This window comes from Stenella coeruleoalba, assembly GCF_951394435.1.
Source record: "Stenella coeruleoalba genome assembly, chromosome: 1".
NCBI classification, from domain to species: Eukaryota; Metazoa; Chordata; class Mammalia; order Artiodactyla; family Delphinidae; genus Stenella; species Stenella coeruleoalba.
The window spans coordinates 136894750-136917336 of NC_137169.1; the positions used below are offsets into that span (position 1 = coordinate 136894750).

The window sequence follows — 22587 nt, forward strand, 5'->3', positions numbered from 1 at the left end:
GTGCTCAATAAATGCTTTTTAAATACATGAATGAATGAAAGAAAAACATCCTTAAAATATGCACAACAAGGTTTTGATTAGGTATGACTTCTAATGCCTATCAATTTGACGGATGCGAGAAAAAAAATTAAAAGCAAATAAAAGCAATTCTAAGAGGAGTTAAAACAACATGGCCCAAATATTCATCACTATCATGGACTGGCTTGATTCACTGAATAAATTTAGAACACGAGTTCTTAATTGATGTGGATCTTCATGGACCTCTGAGGATGGATTCAGGGGTCGATACATCATGAATAAATGTATAAATTAAACAATATGCTTTTAGCATGTTTAGCCAGAGGAGTCCCTCAAAAATCCTGCCACAAGAATCTTTTTGAATATGTTTCATTGTGCCAGGTGCCCCTCCACCCCTAAGCCCCCCCCCCAAAAATACTGTTTCCACTGGCCAGGCTTGACGAGAATTGAATATGCCTATTACCCAGGGCCAGTCCTTCACAGTTTAGTCTTATTGTGTGCATTTATGAATGAAATAAAATACTATCTCTACTCTGATGGAAATGATGATATAGTTTATATTTATTTAAAAAATCCTAAGATGGGTAATTTTTAATATGAAGTAAAAGAAATATTCAACATAAACATGTCATTGACTTATTGGATATTATTCTTTTTATTTTACTTTGGTCTTTACCTGCAGTTGATAACATCCTAATTCATGTACGAGTATAATTAGTCCATTTTGCACATAAGTAAACTGAGGTTAGGAATGATTCACCTCCTTGCCCGAAGTCACACAGCAACATAAAACTAATACACTATATTGGATATTAAAATGAAGTTCTTTATAAATTTAAATTCTATAACTAGTTTAGCATTTGGTGTGCTTGTAAAAATCTGAATCAGTTGATGTGGCTATTTTGAAATTTGAGAGAAATGTGGTATTAGACTGCAAATAAAAAATATATTGTAGTTGTCTCTCTCACTTTAAAATGTAGTACTAGGAGGATTTAAATAGTTTTCATTTGGAGGATCATTTATTTCCCCGAGGTTTTTCTGAATTCTCAGTTATTATTACCACCACAATGAAGATTAAGACAGTAGGCTCCAGAGTCTTGGTCAGAATGGAATATTAAGTGGGTGATTTTCATAGAATTAGGATTCATTACTATCCATCTGGCTACTTTGAGTACTCCGGCTTATCACTCTTCACAATTACACATGACATAAGCCACAAAGCCTCCCTTGCAGAATGCTAGTACTTATAATATCTTACACTAGGTTTGGAATCATCAAGTTTTTAAAGAAATAAATAGAATGGGGGGGGGATGAACTGGGACACTGGGATTGACATATATACACTATTGATACTACGGATAAAATAGATAACTAATGAGAGCCTAGTGTATAGCACAAGGAACTCTACTCAGTGCTCTGTGGTGACCTAAATGGGAAGGAAATCCAAAAAAGAGGGGATAAATGTATATGTATAGCTGATTCACTTTGCTGTACAGCAGAAACTAACACAACACTGTAAAGCAACTATACCCAAAAAAATTTTTTTAAAAAGAGAAATAAATAGAACAAATATTGTTTCTGGTGTTTTACAATTCTGTTTCCCCAGAGCAACGTACTTGAATGTTGACTCAGGTGGGCCTGAGAGGCTGTGAATTTGATGTGTGATCTAACGAAGTATCTATCGCACAGTCCAATAAAACACCGCCACTGCTGGAGGAAGGGGACCCGCACAACTCTGATATCAGAGCATCTGAACCGCCTCAGGTGCTCGGAGACCAGGAAGAGCTGCATCCTTCAGAGGAAGCAAATGGAAAGCCTGCCGCTGAGGTCAGGCATCCTGTTGTGAGGCAGCACTTTCAGAACCATCTGTGTCCATATGTTTCAAGACTATGTCCCCATACTACGAGTTCTACAGAAAGGTTTGTGGAAATGAAACGGTAAAGTTCAGGGACAGAAAAATCTGCAAGGTGTGGATTACTTCTGAATCGCCATCTTGCAAATAACGTTATGTTTTTTTTGTTTTGTTTTAGCTTACTGCTACCATCTTCCTTCTCTTCTGGAGTGAGAACAAATGTACACAAGTGAATAAAACTACCTGTTCTTTGCAGTCAATTAAGGAGGACAAGAATACTGAATACATTTGAGAAACATTTCCAACAAAAATGGTTACATATTAATAAATAAACTGATACTTGAATACGACTTACCTACTTGCCTACCACATGTAGTCTTTCTTGCATTGGGGCTGTGGCATGGCTGTCCATGTAATTAGGCGAGTAACCGACCAATTACTACCGAGTAACCGACCAATTACTACCGACCGCTAGGAAGTTTAATCCAAGCCTGTATGGATTTACCAGAGAACCCATCCTAACAAAGTTTACTTTTTCTAGGGATCAATGCTATCTTCTCCAGAATTAGTACACAGGGTTGAGCTGGTTAATTTGCTTCCTTCTAGTCCAAATATTCTAAAATTATGTAACTTCAGGGAGCAAAAACAGTGAAATTAAATTGCTTAAATAAGGTATTGGTATAAACTATTCTTAGCAAATACGTTTTTAAAAATGATTATTTCGAAGATTCAAAATACAGACAGAAAACACCATCTGACTGCTTGCTAAGTAATCAACATTAACAAATTCATCAATTTAACCTGAAATTATCAAATGGAGATTATGATGATTATGGACTTAGTGAAGAAACCAAAAAAGTCAATGTGATCTTTGACACAATTGGGAAAAATTCTTACTCTGTACTTTTAAATTATATGTCAATAAGAGTGGTTACCAGGCAAATAAAATTCTTTTAAATGTCATGTTATTGCCCAATTCCATTAGACCACCTGAGATATTTAAAATAAGCCTGAGGCAAGGAAGGAGCAAAATTAAGTCATTCATCTTTTGACTAATTTGTTCATGAAACAGACGGACTCATGCAGGACTCCTTTCAGATAAAGTACAACAAATGCTTTCCTGATGTCCAAAGTCGCTTCAATCTACATACTTTCTGATTCATAATTAACTGTCAAAATTATGATATTTTAATGGACCCCTATTGAAGAAGAATCTTAGGTTAGAAATTTGTGTATTTTCAAAATGAATTTCCACAATGCCATGATAGATCATAGCATAATACCTTTGCAATCAGAGCTACACGTCAGCTGTGTTTAATTGCCACTAACAGTTTGCTTTATTCACTATCGAGTGGAATCTCCATCCCTATTTATGACCATATATAGATCTCTGGAATTCCAACTCTAGGAATAAATGTCTGCAAACATAAAATTTAGGATGAGAAAGGATGGAGAAAGTGTCATAACCTTGGTTTTGGTCTATTCTTGCTAATTTGTGGCTGTTGGGTGTAAATTCTACTAAAAAAAGATAATTATAACCACAAGATATTACTTCACACTCACTAGGATGGCTGTTATTAAAACAAAACAAAATGAAACAAAATAACAAGTGTTGGTAAAGATGCAGAGAAATTGGAACCCTGTGCATTGCTGAGGGGAATGCAAAATAGTGCAGCAACTGTGGAAAACAGTATGCTGGCTCAGCAAAAAATAAATAAACATAGAATTACCAAATGATCAAGTAATTTCAGTTCTGGGACTCAAGCAGATATTTGTACACTCATGTTTATAGCAGCATTATTCACAATGGCCAAACAGCAGAAGCAACCCAAGTGTCCACTGACAAATAAATGAATAAATGTGAGATAGATAGATACACACACACACACACACACACCATGGAATATTATTCACCTTTTAAAAAGAAAGATATTTGAATAGATGCTACAATATGGATGAACCTTGAGAACATTATGCTAAGTGAAATAAGCCAGTCATTTAAGAACTTTTTATAATGTTCCTAGAGTAGCTCAAGTGATAGAGACAGAAAGTGGAATGGGGGTTACCCCGGGAGCAGGGTGTGGAGGAATGGGAAAGGAAGTTACTGTTTAGTGGACACAGAGTTTCTAGTTGGGGAAGATGGAAAAATTCTGCAGTTGGATCGTGGTGATGGTTGCACAACCACGTGAATGTACTTAATGCAGTTGAGCTGTACCCTTAAAAATGGCCAGAATGATCTATTTTATGTTAAGTATACCATTACAGTTTTTAAAGGGAGAATTATGGCTCAGAAACTGCAAAGTGCTAAAACAAAAACAATAACCCCCTACAACATAAGCTGTTTCTGGTACATACAGCATTTCACTATCTTAGAAATCTAAACATTATAGGTCTTTCAGATTCTTTAAAAAAAAAAAAATTAAGCAGAAAAATATCTCCCTCCTCTTAGTAACAAGGTTTTTGTTTTCTTCATTTGAGCTTACAGATAGTGCCTCCAAGGTGATCTTTACATTTACTAATCTTTCTAGATGTCTTTTTTCTTGCTCATCCCAAGTCTGTGAACATCCACTATGCCAAACAACGCACAACTGAAACATCCTGTTCAATCGAGGAAACGTGGGTGGTTTTCTTTGGCAGTGCCAGTAACCGTCCGCTCCAGATTAGTCTCTGCATGGAGCGCTTTAGTCTCTGCGTGGAGTGCTATTGCCCTCTTCTTAAAATTTATCTTCTGATTTGAAGAGTAGATAATGTTATCTAGTTAATTCAGAAATATACTGAATTTCCCTTTACTTTACAGTTTGAAGAACTGAAAAGCAAAAATATTGCAAGGTAGACAATCCTTTCCCCGCGTAGGCATATTTTATTGCCTGCAAGATGAAAAGGAACAACTGTTTTTTTCCTTGCGGCACATCTGATTTTTCTACATATGATGAATAACTAAATCTAGATAAACAAGCATGTTCCAGAATAACTGGCTTTATCCTTTGCCCACCAGATGTAAACTACACTTCTAGTTTTCCCTGTTCCTTATTCATTATTGATATAAATGTTCCATAGGGGTTTCAATCCTTTTCCCAAGTTTCTCTTTTATCATGTTTCTAATTACCTAGCCTAATTGCTCAGAACCTTTAAGAGCCTGTGAAGTTTTTTAAATGGTTTTCATTAATTATGATTCTTTAGTGAAGAAAATGCTGCTAAACAAAAGTTAACAGTGAACACTGAATATCTGTGTTCTAGAAATAAAAAGAAGGAAAATAAACATTTGCTTTAAAAAATAGTCTAAGAATACTGATTTGTCTAATGGTCTTTGACAGGCTGCCTGACACTATAAAAGACTCAAGATTCATGGTGATCACACTGATGAGAAAATTCATACAACAATATACATATAGCCTGTTCCTTTTATATTTTCATACTTTGCACATGCATTCAGTGTCAGAACAGTAAGACAAAATTCATTGAATATTTAAGATAGATATTTTTCTGCCCCGTAGAGAAACTTAGAACCCTACTTAAATTCTTAAGACAAAGACAGTGAACATCGGCAGTAGGTACGGTTGACACCTTCTCAGTAATTAAATTACTAACTGGACCCAAAATTGTTTTTAAAAAAAGTAATTGAAACCTCTGTAAAAAAAAAAAAATGGTGGTATGGAAAAACATTACTTTATATGCTTGTGTTTTTTAAAAGATTTTAGTGAACAGAACTATATTAAAAATTATTTTCCCCATAGTATAAACGAAACTGTGTAGATACAAGCCAGGTATTAGAATCGGAATTTAGTTTGTTACGGGATGGCTAGACTGGAAGGCCATATTTATTTCCAGAAATTCTGATAGCTGGAGGGTCACGAGGAGATGTAGGGATGCAGTTGAGAAGAAGCACATGACAGTGTTCCTTGAGGTATCAGCATCTGGGAATGGCAGCCCAAAAGGTAAAAGAGAAGGAGATGTGAACTTGAGTAGAAAAGCAGGATGAGACTGTCTGAGGCAGTACAGGTGGGACTCAAGGCATCTTATGAACAAATTTGATAAGGGAACAGAGTAGACACGTGAGCTGGAGGGGTTCGGCAGCTAGTTAAGATGCAGTTAAGGCGGATTAAATTGTGGGCTACCAATGGGCTGAGGACAGGTCAAGATACTAAAATAGGGTAATGGATCGCACACCCTGAAAATCACTCTGAAGCAGAAGCTTCAATTGCCCATAGTCATACCGACTTGGACTTGCGGCCTGAGCAGGTCCTAGGCTTCTCCAGCAACCAGGAGCATATAACAGAACATCACGCCCCGCCCGCCAGACCCCGCCCGACAAAGGCAGTGGAGCAACCTTCCGTTTTGCCTTCGGGGGGTACAGTCCCCATAGGTAAATTAGGTCTTGTGTTTAGGCATATGCCTGTCCCTCAAGGGATTGCTCCGGTGACCCGGCATCTCCCTGCCTTTGCAGAGTTGCAGGTCCCAGCCTTCCCGCAACTGCACAGCCCGCTCATGCGCAGTACGAGCCCCTTTAGCAGTCCTCTGCGGACAGGGCTCCGAATCTAGGCCTTCAGGGCTATGTCCCTGCCCACACCTACACAGCCTGCAGGGTGGAGGGCGCCCTCACCCCAAAAACCACGCCGGGGCGGCAGATGCAAATTAGCAGCCGTAAGTCCCCATTTGGACGTGCTCCCTGAATGGCTCCCAGGTATCTCTTACTAGAGCAAGGCCAGCACACGAGCCCCAGTCCTTTCAGGGCAGTGGAGTAGCCTTGCGTTACTGCTTCCGGGAGAACATTCCCCACTAGGTAGGTTAGGCTTTACGACTGGGCTTATTCCTTTTTTCAGCAAATGCGCGCTTTTCACCAGCTTCTCCCGACACTTGCTCTGTTCCAAGCCCCTGGGAACGCCCCCCCCCAAAAAAAAAAAAAAAAAAAAAGAGCTGCAAACGCATGCGCAGTACGCACCTCTCCCGGAGATCTTCGGCACCTGGGCCCTTCAGGCCTGTGGAGCGAAGGCCCGACTCTTCCCTGGCAAAGAAGTCAAGTTCCCTTGCGTTTTGCCTTTAATAGGAATAGGCCCCACTGGGTAGGTTAGCGCTTGTGGCTACACGTGCACCCTATTCCCGAGAGCCCGCTCCTGGGAGCCAGCGTCTTCCTACGTTTGCCCTGTTCCAGGTTCTGGCGCCCTGACCTGCTCTGCACGCTCAGGGGCAGTAGCACCCCTTCGGCAGGCCAAGGGCACCCCGAGCCCTCCAGCTTCTGAAGTCAGGTCGCGGCCCAAACTCCAGCACAGACTCCAGAGTGGAGGGAGTCCACCCAAGGAAAATCTCTCTGAAGCGGCAGAGAAAAAATGGCGACCATCTCTCCTCTTGTCCCCCAAGAGCCTGTTCCTGTGACCCCTTTTCCCTTGACTTTTACCTTCTAAAAGGTCCCTAGCTACCCTGTCCTGCACGCGCATCCGCAGGACTTACCTGGTTAAAGGTCCTCGGGCAGCGGGGCCCTCCAGGCCTGTGGAGCCAGGTTCAGGCTCCAAACACCGGCAGAGCCTCCACGGTGGACGCCGCCAACACGCCGAAAATCATTCTGACGCTACAGCTGCAAACTGACAACCGACAAGCCTCATTTAAACCTCCTGCCGGATCAGGGCTGGGACTTCTCGCGAAATCACGGCTCCAAGGAGTCTCTTATGGGGCAAACCCTGGCGAGCCTGCGCGGCCCCTCCCTGAAACGGAAGTCGAGTACGCTCGCGTTTTGCCGGAGGGGAAATACTCTCCACTGGGTAAGTGAAAATCACTGTGAAGCGTCAGATGCAAATTGGCGACCTTCAGTTCCCCTTTGAACTCCCCGCCTGACTGGGCTCTGGGCTTCCCAGCAACCAGGGCTCCCTCCCCGCAGTCGCTTGGTTACCTGGCCAGGTGTTTTCCGTCAAGGCAGTACAGTGCCCACCTGCTCTGCCTTAAGGATGATCACGTGCACTTGTGTAGATGAGGGTTTGGAATTAGGCAGAAGCCTTGTTTCCCTCAATACTCCGCTCCTGTGCGCCGGCCTCATCCAGTCCCCGGCCCTGTTGCAAGTCCCCGGCTACCCTGGGATGGGCAGCGTGCACCTTTTGAGCCGGCCTCGGCAGCTGTGGCGCTCCGGGACCGTGGAGCCAGAGCCCGGCCCCCAACCTCCTGCATAGCTACCAAGTGGAGGGCACCCACCACTCAAAATCACTCTGACGCGGCAGTGGCAAACTGGCCACTGTCAGTCCCCATTTGGACTTGCCGCCTGATGTGGTCCTGGGCTTCCCATTGCATTTTGTCTTCAGGGGGAATGGGTTGAGAGGTCTGGGTTTGCGATTACACATGCTCCTTGTGCTTCAAGAGCCGGGCCCTGTGACCTGACGTCTCCAGTTCCCTGGCGAGGCTGCACCGCGCTGGACGCGCTTGCGCAGTACGCACCACTTCTGCCTGCCTTTTGGCGACCCGCGCTCCAAGCCTTTGGAGCGAACTCCAAGCTCCAAACGCCTGCATAACCTCCAGGATGAGCGAGCCCACCCCCTCGAATATCACTCTGAGATGGCAGTGTCAGATTACCCCCAGCCCCCATCTGGACTTGCTTCGGATCGGATCCCGAGCTTCTCTAGTAAATAAGGCTCCCAGGTGTTTCTTATTGGAGAATATTCTAGTCAGCCAAGACCGTCAAGTAACCTTGCCTTTTGCCTATAGGGGGAATATTCCCCATTGGTTAGATTAGGCTAACCCCTTGAACCCCTAATGCCTGGTACTGTGACCGGGCTTCTGCTGACTTCTGCGCAATTCCAGGGCCCTGGCTACCCACTGCTGCCTGGGGCCGCATGCGCATTATGCATCCTTTCAGCCCTCCTTGGGCCCCCCAGACCGGTGGAGCTATCGAGACCTCAAACACCTGCAGAGGCTCAACACTGGAGCGCACCCACCCTCCATAATCACTCTTGAGGCGGCAGGTGCAAATTGGCAACCATCAGTCCCCATTTGGATTTGCTGCCTGATATGGTCCCGGGCTTTTCCAACAAAGAGGGCTCCTGGTGTCTCTTATTGAAGAAAATACTGGAAGCTACTTGCCTGAAAGGCATCTTTGTGGGACACGGCAAAATGAGCCTGTGCTCCGCAGACACAATTCCATGGATGTGTAATGGGAGTGGCACCTTTATGCAAAGCAGAAAGAAAAAGCCCCTCCCTAGCGTGGACGCATCTCCACAGCAGTTGGTCAAGGATGATTCCAGAGGCCACAAGGCTTCTTGCCCTGGTGTCTTTGTGCAGTGCTCACCAACTAACCTGCTATGGACAGTGCGGTGTTCCTGCCTCAGGCACCATTCCTAAAAGTGGCCTATAAATGGGATCAACAGAAAGAAGAGCTTCATTCTTCTGTCCTTTGTTTATTCATAAATACATATGGAAAACCTGACCTGTTCCAGGCATTGTGTTTGACTATAATCCAGACATTACTCAAAGCCCCACTTCAAAGATAATAGCATGGGTCAGACTGAAGCTGAAAAGGGCAGGTGATCAGACAGACTAGCTTGTGGTAGAGTAATGCCCCATCCATCTAGCGCCATCAGGAAATCTACATACACTTCCACATATAAATGCATTTCTAGAAAAAAGTGAAAGCTTATCTTTTAAAGAATGAAAACATTTCAACTTACAAATTTGAGGTAGAATTTTTTTTTTTTTTCTTTTTTTGCAGTACGCGGGCCTCTCACTGTTGTGGCCTCTCCCGTTGCGGAGCACAGGCTCCGGACGTGCAGGCTCAGCGGCCATGGCTCACGGGCCCAGCCGCTCCGCGGCATGTGGGATCTTCCCGGACCGGGGCGCGAACCTGTGTTCCCTGCATCGGCAGGTGGACTCTCAACCACTGCGCCACCAGGGAAGCCCCTGAGGTAGAATTTTTTAAACATGCACTGTCAGCAACCCCATAGGTAGACTAAATATGTTTAACCTCTTCTTGGTAACTAGGAGTACTTTTATTAACATACATTACTATAAAAATTACTAGGTCCTGACATTGTCTCAGTTACTGCTTAGCCATGTGAACAGAAACACCATATTTCGTGTTCTTAGATCTCGGGAGATGATCTGTAAATTCTCATCCAGCTTTGTAGTTCTCAGTTTATAAGCTCTGTTGGTCTATGTAATGTCTAGATGAGAATTAACATACAGCAGTTACCATGTGACACTGTTCTTAGCAGTTTATAGTAACAGATTGAATCCCCTTGAAATCCCTAGGAAAGGGCCACTTTTATTATTCCAATTTTACAGCTGAGGAAATTCATGGAGAAAGTGGTTATCTGACAGCTCTAAAGTGACAGAGACTTGCATGCAGGCAATGCTTCCTCAGAGTCATTGCTCTTTTTTTTTTTAAACATGTTTATTGGGGTATAATTGCTTTACAATGGTGTGTTAGTTTCTGCTTTATAACAAAGTGAATCAGTTATACATATACATATGTTCCCATATCTCTTCCCTCTTGCGTCTCATATATACACTACCAAACATAAGGTAGATAGCTAGTGGGAAGCAGCCGCATAGCACAGGGAGATCAGCTCGGTGCTCTGTGACCGCCTGGAGGCGTGGGATAGGGAGGGTGGGAGGGAGGGAGACGCAAGAGTCATTGCTCTTATCCAAGATGCTACTGCCTATCAGATTTCTCTAGCAGCGAAAGTCTTATCCAAACGTCAGCTCAAGTGGAATCCTAATACATAAAACAAGTCAATGCTGAGATGCTTCAGTAGGAGATGGGGTACTGGGGTGGATGAGGCAGAAGCCCAGACTACTTGGCCCTCTCTTCTCCCCCTCCAAATTCTTCCATTTTAGGAAGAGATAAAAAAATTACTAACAAATTCAAAATACATGATCTCTGATTCTTTTCAAGTTTCAATATTTTGACTCTACAACTTCAGAGAGCACAGGTGTTCACTTTTGTTTAAAACATACTTATTGCCTTTTAGAGATCCATCCAGAAAGTAAAAAATAATAAATCTTCTTGTACAGAAAAAGATGATTTTGCAGATTCTCCTTGTGAGCAGGAAAGATGAATGTTATCCTGTAGTTGTGCTTGCTACATTGCAATTACTTTCTCAGCAGCATATTAATTAGTCAACTCCAGTAGTCTAGAACTCTTTGATGCTAGATAATGAGATTAATAACAGATTCCTATCAAGCCTCCCAAAGCTACTACAGGCCAGGCATCACGTAGTTCTAATCTGTATTGCCTACACATGGCATGAAAAAGCTCTTCAGGTGTCCAGGGCTAAATGGGGACCATTTGGGTTCAGCACCTCACAATATCCAGTGCTTACATGAGTAACATCTATGAAGACAGCATTGCAATATTCCACTACACACCTGGTGTAGAATGCATTGGCTTGTTCAAATTATGCACATAACGTGCTTTCTCTGTCGGAGCGATCCGATGCTAGCTCTAGCCTGATGGATGAAAGCCTCTAAGAAACAAATGGCCTGTGGATTAGGGGGTACTAGACACACAGCAGAGAGTGTGTGTTGAGAAACATCTACTATAAAAAATATATATAAAGAATTTTCCTTCTTGAGGCGTTCATCATTTTCTGAACAGAAGACCTGGGCATGGAAAGAAAATAAGGAATCATATATATGTATAAAATTTAAAAATTAAAGCTGGACTGTGTATTGTCTATCTTTAATATACACGTACACATAGAAATGCTCAAATGCACACTTACCATGTGTATAGTTTTTCTGCCATGTACAGTTCAGATATATTCTTTTCCTTTTTGTGTGTCTCAGCACACCTGTATTTGGCCTGTGAAATGCTTCCACGTGTCACCTGACAGGCAGAACTTCCTAATCATCACCTCAGAACCTCAGTGGAGCTGCCTCCTCCTGTGGCCCCTCTGAGGAAAGACCCCCTAGAGGAAGTGGAAGTCCTTTCTACACGCTGGATTATATCTTATGTTTGCTTGGAGCATAAGCATTATGAACATGAATTTTAAGGCTTTTTTTATTTTCATTTCCTTACCAAAATGTGGGGTAATATATATTTGCGTTGGTGGTACTTTCAGCTGTATCCAGGTAGCATCTCTAGATATAATAATTATAGAGAATAAGTATTAGTTCAAGATTATATTCACTGGCATATATATATATATATATATATATATATATATATATATATATATATATATATATATACTATTTATTAAAAATGAGTTCATTCCAGGAGATGTTTGGTCAGATTCCCATTCATGGGCCTAATGCTTCCAAATGCTCATAGTGCGTTCAGATTCTTCTCTCTTGTAACATAAAAATATAACACACATGGGGGTTGCCTTTTCTTCACACTTATGGTTTCCTTTGCTGTGCAAAACCGTTTAACTTTAATTAGGTCCCATTTGTTTGTTTTTATTTTCATTATTCTAGGAGGTGGGTAAAAAAAAGACCTTGCAGTGATTTATGTCAAAGAGTGTTCTTCCTATGTTTTCCTCTAAGAGTTTTATAGTGTCCGGTCTTACATTTAGGTCTTTAATCCATTCCCTCAGAATGGGAGAAAATATTTGCAAATGATGCAACTGACAAGGGATTAAACTCCAAAATATACAAACAGCTCAGGCAGCTCAATATCAAAAAAAACAAACAACCTAATCAAAAGATGGGCGGAAGACCCAAATAGACACTTCACCAAAGAAGACATACAGATGGCCAAGAGGCACATGAAAAGATGCTCAACATCACTAACTATTAGAGAAATGCAGATCAAAACTACAATGAGGGGGCTTCCCTGGTGGTGCAGTGGTTGAGAGTCTGCCTTCCGATGCAGGGGACACGGGTTCGTGCCCCGGTCCGGGAGGATCCCACATGCCGCGGAGCGGCTGGGCCCGTGAGCCATGGCCGCTGAGCCTGCGCATCTGGAGCCTGTGCTTCGCAACGGGAGAGGCTACAACAGTGAGAGGCCCCGTACCGCAAAAAAAACAAACAAACAAACAAACAAAAAACTACAATGAGGTATCAACTCATACCGGTCAGAATGACCATCATCAAAAAATCTACAAACAATAAACGCTGGAGACAGTGTGGAGAAAAGGGAACCCTCTTGCACTGTTGGTGGGAATGTAAATTGATACAGCCACTGTGGAGAACAGTATGGAGGTTCCTTAAAAAATTAAAAATAAAACTACCATATGACCCAGCAATCCCACTATATACTGGCATATACTCTGGCATATACCCAGAGAAAACCATAAATCAAAAATACACATGCACCCCAATGTTCATTGCAGCACTATTGACAATAGCCAGGTCATTGAAACAACCTAAATGCCCACTGACAGATGAATGGATAAAGAAGATGTGGCACATATATACAATGGAATATTACTCAGCCATAAAATGGAATGAAATTGGGTCATTTGTAGAGATGTGGATGGACCTAGAACACGTTACACTACCTTCCCTTTCTTCTACATCTACCCTTTAACATGGCAGTCATATTATTGCCCTGTAAGATCAGACTGAGACAGTTAAATTAAAGAGAAAACTGAGGCCACTGTTTCAGAGCTGACTTTCTAGTGTATTCTACATTTATTATTATGTGATTTTATTACTGAAATTTGAATTTGGTGCATTAAATTGACAATATTAAGTGCAATAGAATGTTCTAAATGTCTGCTAGGTTGCCAAGACAGAAAGAGACCTAAAAAACTTTCCAGTCAGGGAGATTTTAAATGCATTTCCAGAAAGAATGGGTTTTATTATCAAGTCACATTCCTGAATTCAACAAAGATCCTCTTTAATTGTCATCTGAGCCAGAAGTTGATCTTTTGTAAAAGGTTTTTTGTTGTTGTTGAATTCTCAGCATGGAGGTGTTCCCTGATGTCAAGTACACTCTTTCCCTGTGCTCTTTAGCACAGCATAAAGGGTCTTTACTCACCTGACTGGGTGCATGTTTGCCAACCATTAGCACTTTGCCTGGGATTACAAGGACTTGATAGAAGGTTCTAGAACAATATCAGGGCCTGGAAAAGCCCTTGTTTCCTTCATATCTTGCCTAGTGATGGCTGATGTTCCTCTGTTTTATTTGATTATTTGCTTTAAGGCAAGGATAAGAAAAATTTTTGTATTATTAGAACCTTAAATATGAAAACACACTTTAAAAAGCTCTAAAAATATGAATTTTGTTCAAATTTCTGTAGTTCATTATTTTAACTGTATTTTATCTACAGAGAATCCTTTTTTAAAGGATATGTAGATTAATATCTCTTAGAATACTGGTATTCTGAAATCAGAATTTGGGAAATTCTTGTTTAAGGCGTTGGCCCCTGTTGAATGCAAATGAGATAGCACATTAAACTTTACCATTTTACTAAGTATAAAATCTATTTGTCAAATATTTTCTTAACAGATTTCAAACATGAGGACCTCAGTGTTGGTGGAAAATTAACCTTGGCCTAGTGCACAGTTTTGTTGAGGCACATTCTTGAGCATATTGTGGTCAGAAGACTATATTTTACATCAAGGTACAGAGCATTCTGATTCTACCTGGGACAATGGATATTTAGAAGCACATTTGAACAGATCATTTGTTTATTGAAATCAAAGAATTCAGTGATTTTCTCTATGTGGTTTATCAGTATTTGTGTTAGTCACCTTTCTGATTATTAACATTGTTATATAATATTTATGGAATAGATGGATAATAAGTACATTATACAATTTTTCAAGTTAAATTCAAGGAGTTTTAAAATTATGATGGTAAGTCACAACTATTATAATACTGGTTTCTCAGTTTTTATGACTATTACCATTATTGTCTCCTCAGTACCATAGCTACCACAAAGTCTCCTTTGTTTTCACGTGATCACATAGTTGGTGGTTGTTAGGCAGTGAATTGTGCCCCACCAAATTCTATGTTGAAGTTCTAACCCCCAGTACCATAGAATGAGACTGCATTTGAATATAAGATCTTCAAATAATTAATTAAAGTTAAATGAGGTCATTAGGGTCAGCCCTAATCCAATAAAGAGGTAATTAGGACACAGAGAGGTGACCAACATGAGGACACAGGGAGAAGGCAGCTATCTACAAGCCAAGGAGAGAGGCTTCAGTAGAAACCAAACCTGCTGACACCTTGATTTTGGACTTCCAGCCTCTAGAACTGTGAGACAAGAAGTTTCTGTCTTTTAAGTTACTCAGTCTGTGGTTTTCTGTTACGGCAGGCCTAGCACACTAATGCAGTGATTATACAGGATATTTTCTATTTACCCTCCTCCTGCATTATGGAAGCTGATATTTATAAACTCTGATCAGTGGTTCCCCCTATACAATGACATCAAGTCGGTTTCAATGAAAGGGAAGCCTTAGCAGAGGATCTGCAGCCAGAAGGAGAGTGAAATATGGTCATTATTCTCCTGGCTTCTTCTGGCTGCATGTCTTTAGATATCCTTAAAAACCTCAGCTCCTGTCCAGCAGCCCTCAATCACAGTGTCAGCTACTGGCTCAGGGTCCCTAACCTCACTCCACTGACCCTTCAAATCTAAGGCTCATAAGACTCCTGTCTGTTACTCCCCAACTTGTGGTACTGTCCTATACCATGCCCACACCTTCATACATCACCCTCTTCTTAGCCATCCTCAGCTCCCCGTTTTGAGCCTGCCTGCTGCCTCTGCCAGGACACAGAGGAAGCAGTTTAGTGGATGTGAAGGAAACAGTCTATTCTTAGCAAGACCAAATCAAAGAGTCAACGTTACCTGGTTGGAATATGTACTTTATGTTAATACACTGTCTCGTTTTTCCTTTTCCTTTATATTCAATCCAACAGTACCTGAAATAGATGGTGCGACCGATGAGTAATTAGTGAGGGGCTATCTTACAATACCTTTTAAAGATGTCATCTGCTAGAGTTGATGCTTTTAATCTCCTAAACAGAATTGCAGGTTGCTCTGAGGCATCTAAGAGGCAGAATCAATGTTAGCATTTCTTAACTCATATGGTCTCAAAACTTTTTCTCACTCAACCTCACCCTATTTAGCATTTTCCTACAAGAGTTTAAAGGTGTTCACAAATCTAGGAATTGAAAAAAGTGAAAAATTTAGTTCAATGAATTTATTGTATATTAAATATCATTAACTGTTATCTATATTGAGGTGTAGTCCCTTGAAATTAAAAGTGTGAACATTTTTATACCATAAATAATATGAAATGATTACCAAACATACTCTAATACACAAATCACTTATCGATTTTAACCTTATGTAATTTCTTCATCAGACTTCAAGATTTTTAAAGTTTTCTGTTTTTCATGAGCAAATTGTCGAGTGTGCTAAATATTTATAATTGTACCTCTGCTGCCACCTAGACGTTAAGAGAAAGCATTGCGTGCAGATGAGTTGATGCATAAAAAAGAAATGATGCATTAGAGAATTATCTGACAATATTCAGTTGCATTCTTTTTAACATACTCTTGCAAAAAAATTATCAGAAAATTACAAACACATCAATTTAATTATTACATAGTGTGATGTACCCAAACTTACTTTGTTAGTTACCCTCTAATGGAAGAGGGAAAAGAGGGAAATAATATATATGTAAATTGATGAAGTAACTCATATTATTTCAAGACGTTTTAAGTAGAACAAGCAACTCTGTAAATTAACATGGTCAATTAAGGTTATAGCACACGTATTTACTCTTTTAACATTGATCTCTGCTCAACTAAAATTAATCTACAATCATTAATTTTTCTTTTATATTATATCTGCACTCATCCATGAAACATTCATGAATTTCAAGGGGAAGCATAGAGTGAAGCTATTTAATGTCAGACTCTGGAAAAAATCAGAAACAGGTTCAAATCCCACTTCTGACACTTCCAGGTTATGTGCACTTCAGCAAGTAGTTCAGCCTCCCCAGTGTCATGTTCCTCATTCTTAACAGGGAGATAATAATACCTTCTGGGTAGATGTGCCTTCAGGATTAAATCCGATGTCACAATACCTGTGCTGGACACAATGTTCAGGACATTTTACCTATCAGACTAGATACCATCTCTCTCAACACTCCAGCCAGGAGTCTCCCTTAATTCCCTAAGGACGTTGCAGTCCTTCCCTACACAACCAAGAAGATGTGTCAAATATTTATCATGTACCATCTTTGCTGTTTTATTTTTCTGATTGGAAACTTAACTCACGTTGAATTTACAAAATCCAGACTCTGCAGAAATAAAAATAGATCGATAGATACAGATGCTCATTTCCTCACAGTTCCACCCTCTTGTCCTCCTAAAAAGACATCCACTATCAAGGTACAATGCACATTGTTCTCTTCACTTTTCTTTTCTGTACATCTGCTGCCATAGATTTTGTTATTTTTACACAGATGAGATTATTCTATGCATCCTCTTGTGAGCCAGCTCTTAACTGTGACTCCCCAATCTGAATTCCACTCAGTTTGGTACCTATTCCGGCATGTTTTCACATCTAAGAATTAGATTAGATTTGAGAAACACTGAAAAATAGCGCAAAATATTGCTGGAGATTTCTTGGGGAAATGAAGGTATCCCCAAAATACCGCTCACTCCAACTGCCGTGTCTCTCTTGCTTTGTCTCCCGCCTCCAGCTTCTGCAGGCCCCAGGCTTTAGCTACCCACTCCCTCATTCACAAGTATCCCCATTGCCTGCCGTTTCTTTCCTTCCTTAGAGCAATTTACCTCTCTCATGGCTTATCTCATAAATAGAAGATTTTCTGTGGATTCTCTTCAAAATGCCTAGAAGGGTTGAAGGGTCAAAGGTGGTTAATTCTAAGTAACTTTTTTTTGTTTGTTTTCATTACACTGCTTTTCCACAAACTTTTTCACTTACAGATATTTCTTGGCCATTTTAACAACCAAGGTGTCAGCAAGAAAAACATGGCAGACCCAAAGGGTTTAACTGAGGAGCTGTGTGTTGCGAAAGGAACATTTACAGAAGCCTGGAGAGGCTTGAGGGAAGCTTAATGGTTCACTCGCCCAGGGAATATCAACAGTGGGAAGCCATTAGCAACCTTAGGCCGGCAGAGGAGGCAAAGGTGTTAGAGGCGCCCCAAGAAAGCTTCAGGGCAGTTCTTTCTTCCGTTCTAACCTCAAAGCTTAGCCAGAACCCCGGGCTGAGGCAGAAGCCGGGAGTGAATAAAATCCCTGGACTTCCTCTCACTCTACCTTCCCTTAAGCAGAACCTACCTGGACAATGGAGCACAGAACAGTGCAGAGAAAGAAGATGGATGAAGGAGGAAGGAAGAGGAAAGGGGGGAGAAGGAAGCTGACAATAAAGATTACACCTCACAGACTTCCTTCAATCCATGTAGGATTTCTTCTCAGCAATTGGTTCCCCTAGGGCCAGGTGGCAGAAAATATGTAGTCTGTCTTCCACTTCTTTTTCTAAAATTTCCTCTTTAGTGAGCTCTAGATTATTTAAAAGAAAATGAATCTGTTTCTTAATGACATGGATTTATTTTATATCTACTAACATAAGCTTAGTATAATCTGAGAGCTTGATAAACTGAATTGGATTAAGATATATAATATAATTATAAAGAATTCCTGCATTCTTAATAGGGACACAGTTTTAAGCATAGGTCTATCCCAAATTCCTGAACATTTACACATGCAGATTATTGAAGGTAGGTAGTGTCTGCTGCATGGGACTCTCTTTGTTGGTACATAGGTTTACATCCGTTTATTTCAAAGTCCACGCTGACGGAATTGTTTTTAAGAATGCCTTTGTGAGCTACTGTTATGCATCTAAGCCCATCCAAACTTAGTGGCTTAAAGCAAGCACAATTTATTAACTTCTCATAACTCCGTGAGCTGTCCATCTGGGAGTTTCTTTATCTGGCCTTGCTTATCATCACTCATGTGACTGCAATCTGATGGCTAGGCTATGGCTGGAAGCCTCACTTGCATGTCAAGTAGTTGTTGCCGACTGTCATCTTGAGTGTCCTTGTTTTCCTTCACAGGCCCACTTATCCTACAATAGACTAGACTAGACTTCTACACAGCATGACAGTTTTGAGTTCCAAGAGAGGGAAAATATCTAGCCTGGGCAGTAACTCTTGGTCACTTCTACGTTCTATTGGTCAAATCAAGTCAGCACAGATTCAAGGGGAGAGGAAGTAGACTCCATCTTTTTACGAAGTAAGGAGGCAACAAAATCACATTGGAAACAGGCATGCTTGGCAGAGAAGTTATTGTCACCTTCACAAAGGGTCTGCCACAAAGACTTTGCTGGTCATTTAGCAGTATTACCCAAATTGACAAGTTCTGGTCAATTCTTTTATAAAGCTTAGATTGTTCCCTGCTCCTGTAAGATCACATGAATCTGTGCATATAGGTCAGTACTGACCACCATACTCTAAACTCTTAATAAAATGATGAAACGCCTTTATCTTTGTAATACGAAGTCTGACTCCAGTTTTTGGCATTTGACTGTCATCAGTATTTAAGTCTCACCCCTTCCCCTTTTTCCTCTCTCCCACATCTGGCAAGAAAACCTAGGTGCTCTCTCCTTGGGTGCCAATAGGAATTTAAACCACACAAATCTCTACTGACACAGGAAATTTCAACCCTGGCCCCATCCCCTAAACACCATAAACATCTCAAGCCAGTCACCTTTCTCTACTTTCTCAAGTCATTTTGGACCAGCTTTGGAAGACTGCCCTGCCGTGTCAATAAATCTTCCTTATATAAGTAGCGAACGCTTTTGTATTCCCGTGGTGCACGTGCATTTGTTGGGTGGGGGTGAGGTGAAGGGGGGGTTCCATAAGTTTTGACAGCTGAACCAGATTTTGAGTGGAGGCCCATGCTCTGTCTTAACAGTGGCCATGACAACTACGGCATTATGAGCAGGACGGTCTAGACTATGGCAATCCCCACCAGTGGTCTTTCTCTCCTGGTATGGCCTGCTAACTGGCTCTGCTGCCTGCTGACGACCAAGCACTTTGAGCTGTGCTGCTTTGTGCTGCACTTGCTGAGTTCTACCAAGCCTCTGTGACAAATTTAACTCACCTAAGCTAGCATTTTTAATTACTAACATTTAGGGGCAGGAGTATGGGATTGGATTCTCTTTATTGTGGCTCTGGATCACGTGTCTATTCCCAGACTTTTCTGTGTCTTGGATTGAATCATGTGTCTTGATTTCCCATAAATTGAGACTGTTACTAGACCCTAAGGAAAGACCCTTCTTCTGGGACCAGCTGGTTATGCATCTCACAGGTTGGCCCCTGTTTCACAGAGTGCTCTGTCCAATACATTGGACAGTTGTCCAATGTGGAGGATGAAAGCACTATTTGAGAAGTAATCATGTGAAGGCTTGACTTACTGAGGCCTGCGGTCCCAAAGGCTGATATCTCAATATGATTCTACACAATGCCTTTGCTGCTACTGCTGCCTATACCTCTAATTCCAGAAAACATCCTTATCCTCAAGGTTATATGGAGAGACAGACACCTATGGCAACTCTGGGGCACAACCAATGGGTTAAACGTTTCCATGGAGGATACCCTTAAACCTGATGATGCTGATGTGAGACTCTCTGGAGGGATTTACAAATAATAGGAGGGTAAAAGGAGTCTCCTGAAAGTTCATCCAGTAACCACCAAAGAAAGAAAAAAAAGAAGAGAGAGAAAGAGAGCAAGAGAGAGAAAAGAAAAACAGAAACCTGCATAGGCAAATGAGGAAATTAGAAAAAAAAATTGAAACAGAGGTCCACAAATTGACTGAGTCAGAAATCCAAAATTTACTAACATAATTTCTACAACAAAAAATGGAAGGGCAATGATTGGCTTGGGCACATCTACAAAACAGATCCTGAATTAAGATGTTAAATCTGCTGAAAGGCACCAATTGGAAAAACTTCATGGCCTTAATCATTACTGAGGCACAAATTACAGTTATACCGAGATTCCACTAAATTTAAACAAGGTACTACCTGTAGTCTAGGGGGAGTTCCCAAGTGTAAAATAAAGGATAAACAAGTATGTCTCACCTTAACCACTGGAACTATTGTCTTGCCTAAATTCCCAAGATCATAACATCCATAGCCCTAAAATATTGCATAGTGGATGTGGACAACATGATGCAATGAGTAATAAATTAAAATCAAATTAAGTTTTTGGCAACTTACAAACTGACTAGACACAATCAGACTCCACGGACATACCTACCTCCTTGTCCTCCATTAAAGTAGTTAACACAATCGAAAGTAAAGTAAAATACTATTTTCAAAAATTGAAACCCATTATACAAGACCTAGTGAGAAAAGGGGTGATTATCCCCACTAATTCTCCATTTAACAGCCCAGTTTAGATTGTTGTTTAACTTGGAAAGAATAGTGACTCAGAGTGGATAACTAAAATTGTAACGCTGTCGCCCCACCCATTAAGGTCCCCATATGGTTCCAGAGGAAGCCACCGCTCTCCTTAGCCCCTTGTGTACCTGGGTAGTCCCTTGGGATAAACTGGGTGAGCAGCAATGAGAATTCATGCAGTTGACTGACGGTATCAACACCACGCTCACTGGAAAGCTGCTGCTTTATATTCCTCATCACACGACGACCCTGATAAAAGACAAACACAAAGGTTAGCACAATTGGCCAAATTTCAGGTAATCATCTTAGCACTGATCCCCTGGCTAAAAGTCAGCCTCATCTGTACACTATTACTGACTCTTGGGTTATTGCCAATAATCTCGCTGTCTGGTCTGGCCAGTATCATCAATACAATTCCTTGTCCAAGGTTGCCCACTTTGGGGTGAAGAATTCTGGGAATTTTTTGCATTACAGATCCTTGACATATACATCAAAATTACATATATCTCTGTACATATTAAAGTCACAAAACAAGTTCTCATCAAGACACTCTTTACTCTCTTTGGAGTTCCATGCATTATCAATAGTGACTCACTTCGCTTCCCAGAATCCACAGTGCGGGGCTCTTGAACAGACATTCAACAGAACTTTTACCTCCGTTACTGGCCTCTGGCTTTAGGCCTCAAAAGCACAATAATGACATACTTAAACAAGTTCCTATTCAGTGAACTAAAATATAGTACATATTAGTCATCAGTCAAACATCAGGAGTGAATGAAGAGTCTGAATCCGTTTTTTGATGTTTGAGTGCTGTCACGTTTGAAGCTTCCTACTTCCCTTTTCCTCTGTGGCTGAACATCTTGTCAGGTTGATAAGAAATCTTGGGTACTCCCTCCTTTACTGCCTGTGGAAGTTTAAACTCACACCAGCCCATGCCAGTGTGGGAACTCTCACTGCATTCTCACTCCCTAAACACCATCAAAACTCCAAGCCAATCTTTTTTCCCTGCTCTGTCAAGCCATGTTCGGACTAGCTTTGGAGGCCAGTCCTGACCTCCCATGAAAGCCTCATCACGTAAGTAATAAGACTTTTCATTTCCTTTTGGTGCCTGTGTGGTATCATTAGTCTTGACAACCAGATCGAATGTGGGGTCCAAGCAGGGTCTATCCTGCTTCTTCTGAGAGAATATAACCATCCTTTTATCTTATTTTTAGAAAGACAGTTTGTTACAGTGAAACAATATCGACTTTGAAGTTAGACAAACATGGAGTTTTATTTCTGAATCTAGCTGCATAGTATGTCTCAGACTCAGCTTACAAGATATGAACAAGTATTTCCAAGATCAAAGAGTTTACACCTGATACGAAAGGTACACTCATGTAAATAAGGAAGGACTCAAATAAGATTCTC

At 41.1% G+C, this 22587-nt stretch overlaps 1 long non-coding RNA gene across 1 annotated transcript; it reads right to left on the minus strand.

The window, feature by feature from the left end:
- Positions 1-13812: 13812 nt before the first annotated feature.
- On the minus strand, positions 13813-21426 carry LOC307191158. Its single transcript, XR_013829626.1, has 3 exons — positions 21306-21426; positions 15589-15662; positions 13813-13930 (listed from the first exon to the last, which is right to left on the minus strand). It is a non-coding gene; the product is annotated as an uncharacterized lncRNA (long non-coding RNA).
- Between the last annotated feature and the right edge of the window lie 1161 nt (positions 21427-22587).